Consider the following 4,298-nt stretch of genomic DNA (forward strand, 5'->3'; position numbering starts at 1 on the left):
GCGGCCCCCGAGCTGCAGTACCGACTCCTGGTCGTTGGGAGGCAGCAGCGAGCGCGCGGAGGGGGGGGGGCGCGGTTAAAAAATTGAAAAATAGGGACAGCAAACTGAAGGGGATGGAGAAATAAAGTTGAAAAAGCAAGGGCACTAAGGAAAGACAAGAAACAAAGCATAAATAGAGAAAAATAAAGACAGCAAGCTGGATGAAAGTAGACAATTTTAAAAGCAATAGGGAAATAAGAAATTAACAAATAGTAATGCCAAACTAAAACAGATGTAGAAAGAAAATCTAAAAAGCTACAGCACTAAGAAAAGACAAGAAATCATTTTAAGAAAACCACAAAGGGAATAAAAGTAGGCATAGAAAGAACATTTAGAAAGCAATAGGCATTAGGGAAATAAAGGAAAAAATACGAAATAGGGAGAGCAAACTAAAATGGAGACATAGAAAGAAAATTTTAAAAGCAACTGCACTAAGGAAAGGCAGTAAACAAAACAAATTCAGCAAAATAAAGACAGCGAATAGGATAAAAGCAGACAGAAAATTTTAAAAGTAAGAGGGATTAAGTACATAAGAAAAAATTAAACAGTAGCAACAGCAAACCAAAATGGCGACGTAGAAAGTAAATTTAAAAAGTGAAGGGATTAAGAACAGAGAGGAAAAACATAAAATATAAGGTCCACAAACTACATAAATGAAGACATTGAAACAAATTTAACAAGTGATGAAGTAGAGGACAGGCAGGAAGAAATAAAAATCACAGAGAGGGAACCGGATAAATGGAGACATAGGGAGAAAACTGGGAAAGCAACAGGGTACTGGCCATACGGGTAAGAAGTGAAATATCAGGAGAGGGAACCGGATAGACAGCCACAGGGAAAGGACATGGGAAGAGTGATGGGGTGCAAAGCAGAGGGAATCACTGAAAGCAGAGACAGGTGGCTGGGTAGAGGGAGACCTGGAAATGCAATTTTCACAATCAATGGGGAAGAAGGCAGTGTGGGAAGAATGAAATGATAGCACGTGAGGGGCCGGAAAGGGAGAGGCATAGAAAGGAAACGTAGAAGGCGACACTGTACAGGGCAGTGCTAGCAGAAGAGCAAAAAGCTTTGGGGAGCCCGACAGCCCAAAACGGAGACAGAGGCAGGGACAGGCAAGGAGGCAGGCAGAGATCTGGAGAAGCACGTCAGGGATGGGCCGGGATGCGTGTGAAGGGACGCACGACTCACCGCAGTTCCTGGCCCCAGCAGGAGACCTACACTGCCCTGAGGCTTCTCTCTCTGCCTCTTATTCCTCTGCAGTGTAAACCCTTGGCCCAGCCCCATCCTCACCTCACGGGTCCTACCTGGGCTGCCCTAGCCCACAGCTGGAGCCCATTGGGAACAGGGGGCCATTACCCCAGCCCCACAGCACAGCACATCACATCACCCTCTCCCCTGGACCCAACTACAGTCACCGACCCCAAGCCCAGCAGCTGGAAACACATCCAGGAGCGCAAAGGAGGCAGCAAAGGTTTGTTCCTTCACACACATCAGAAATTCTGGCAGTGAGTTGGCTACAAGGCTCCGTGCCCAAAGGCAGCACAACAGAGGGAAAAGAGGGAAGAGGAAAGCAGGAGGAAGGATATAGGGAGGTAGGGAAGAGGTGTGGGACAGGGAGCCAGAAAACTGGCTACTGGGAACAAGAGAGGGATGGGGAACCACACAGGGGTGTTGAGAGAGAGAAATGGAGCGCAGCGAGGAAGAGGATGGGGAGATGGAGTAGAGAACCACAGGAACAGGGAGATGGAGCAATGAATAAGGAGGGGGGAAGCAGGGGAGAGAGATGGAAGGGACCAAGCAGGACAACAGGAACAGCAGAGAGGGACAGAGAGAATGAGAGACACATAGACAGGAGGACAGAGAGACAGGGCGTGGGAGGATTTTACAACAATCGGGAACTGGATAGAGGGAGACAGAGAGAAAACTACAAAAGAACAAAGCAGAAAGAATTATAAAAAGACAGGAAGCTGGATAGAGGCAGTCATAGAAAGAGAAATCGAAGTGACAGACGCAGGAAAGAATTAAAAAAATAGAGAATGTAAGATGATGCCCCCCAGACAAATTATGATTTTCCCACTGAACCTTTTCTCAAATATGTTCCTATTTCTGCAGGCCCCATGTACTTTGGTTCATTTTATTTCCAGGCTGTATGCACAGGATCAATTTTCTGATTTCCAGAAATAGAAGCAGAAGCTGATTCAGTCCAGTCTAAACATTGTGAACTAAACCAAACTGCCTGTAATAGATAGCTGTACTTTAGACACCACCTCAGAACCAGAGAAGTTACGCTGTTGTGAAAAATGGGGAAAACAAGGCATTCAGGCTGAGGGGGTTGAACGGCATTCTGCTGATGGTGGGAGGTTGGAAAGAAACAGTTAAGATTATTAGACTGTACTTAGTGTTGCAAAGTGTGCTATTATTTTTAATTTTGAAGTCAGTAGAAAATAGTGTGACATTCATTTCTTGTGTGCTGTGTGAGTTCTCCTCAGCATTCCTATGCACCATCTTACCTTTGTGTCATGGCAGCTTTGCTTTTGTAGCTGAGAAATCCAGTTCTAACTGCACTTCCCCCCACCCCCATTGCTCACTTCAAATGCTCATCCAATTCCAAAGGTGGCCTGCGTGGCATCTGCAAAACCAAAGAGAAAAGCTTAACTGAGCTGCCACATGATTCTCTGCTCTTAGTCACCTACACGTCTGACAACCACCTCACCTTCTCAGACTGCTCATCAGTGTCCAGCTTCTGCTCCTCCAAGTCTGTTTGCAGCACCTGCAAAAAACAAAGCAAAAGACACATGCCCAAAACCGCAGCTTGCGCGCCCCTGTTCCCATCTCCCGCTCCTTTACATTGGCCACTTGCCCATCCAGCCTCTGCTGTTTACAGGTTGCCATGCTGAGGCTCGGATATCATGTGTAATAAAAAAAAAAAAAAAAAAAAAAAACAAGGGATGCTTATAACGTCACCAACAACACAACACCTGAAAAATAACTGCTACTTCAGCCCACCAGTCATTGCTCACCTTGCCCAAGTTAGCTCCCATGCCGATATCCTGCTTCACACCTTCAAAATAAAAAAAAAAAAAGCCAAACCTGTAAGTTAGTCGTATAGCCACCAGTTGCATCTTCTCTCTGACACCATGCACCAACCCACCTTCTTACAGCACTCTGCTCGCCTCTGCTCCATTGCCCTTTGGTGCATGGCTTGTCCCTCTGCATCTGCAAAAGCAACGTTGAACAAGTCACCCGGATGTGGAGCAATAGCTTAACAAATCTAGAGGTCTTCTTTGCACCTAGGAATACCATCTAGATTCCCTGCCTGGCACACACTTGTATTTTGCATAAAAGACCCTGGACCCTCTCTCTACCCAAACGTGTCCTATCCTGAACTGTCCTCTCCACTACACTGAATTTAAAACTGCTCCCTGCCACTCCATGCTAAGATAGCATCAGACCCTCAACTTAGCTTTCAGAGGGCTGGGGGTCAGAATCCATCCTTGACAAAGACCGCCTAGGCTAACTAGGATGTTGATGCAATCGCCCGGTTCCTCTTCATTATCTGCAAAGAGTGCCATCAGTCAGTTTCATGCCAGTCAACACTGATCTCTTCTGCAATGACAGCCTCCCCAAAAGCGCCATAACGTTCTGGTCGCTTGTTCCCAGTCTAACACTGGATGTTGTGGCCACTGTCATCCGTGGCACCTAGAAAACTGAAGAGACAAAGTGACTGTTGTGCCTGTAAGTGGTCACCCGCTCACAAACAACTTGACGGCTCAAAAATAACTGCTGCTACAATTTGGTGACGCACCTTGCCCAACATGCTCAGGGATGGATGCTCCACTATGCACGTGATTTCATAAGCTGTTTTGCGCCTTCAAAAACACAGTGTCATATAAGCACCAACAATGGCACTGTTCCCTCCGTTGTTGCGTGCCAACTGACCTTCTTATGGCGTTCCGCTCGCCATCTCCCTTTGGTGTCCGGCTCCCTGCTACGCCTCTGCAGTAACAAAATAAAACCAAGTCAACCAGATGCTGACAGATACCCTAACAAACAGTAAACCGTCACCATTCTGACTTCTTCATTCCACTAACCTTGTTAATCTGTGCTTTGCGCTCCAATCTGCCACGCTGAGTCAGTTACATCAAGTTAAAGAAAAAGAAAAATAGTAATACCCGTGTAAGTGTAATACCCGTAATAGGTGTACAGCCGTCCCCCTCCTTTCCCCCACCCCAGCAGCCACATGCCTGACTCACCCTTTC

At 46.5% G+C, this 4,298-nt stretch overlaps 2 long non-coding RNA genes across 2 annotated transcripts; both read right to left on the bottom strand.

Moving 5' to 3' along the window:
• Nucleotides 1–2,477: 2,477 nt before the first annotated feature.
• On the bottom strand, nt 2,478–3,255 carry LOC103920539. Its single transcript, XR_663798.1, has 4 exons — nt 3,213–3,255; nt 3,060–3,100; nt 2,753–2,809; nt 2,478–2,668 (listed from the first exon to the last, which is right to left on the bottom strand). It is a non-coding gene; the product is annotated as an uncharacterized LOC103920539 (long non-coding RNA).
• A 349-nt stretch (nt 3,256–3,604) lies between these two features.
• On the bottom strand, nt 3,605–4,167 carry LOC103920540. Its single transcript, XR_663799.1, has 3 exons — nt 4,131–4,167; nt 3,845–4,035; nt 3,605–3,746 (listed from the first exon to the last, which is right to left on the bottom strand). It is a non-coding gene; the product is annotated as an uncharacterized LOC103920540 (long non-coding RNA).
• Between the last annotated feature and the right edge of the window lie 131 nt (nt 4,168–4,298).

The sequence above is a fragment of the Pygoscelis adeliae genome, unplaced genomic scaffold (genome assembly GCF_000699105.1).
Source record: "Pygoscelis adeliae isolate BGI_AS28 unplaced genomic scaffold, ASM69910v1 Scaffold597, whole genome shotgun sequence".
Lineage (NCBI taxonomy): Eukaryota > Metazoa > Chordata > Aves > Sphenisciformes > Spheniscidae > Pygoscelis > Pygoscelis adeliae.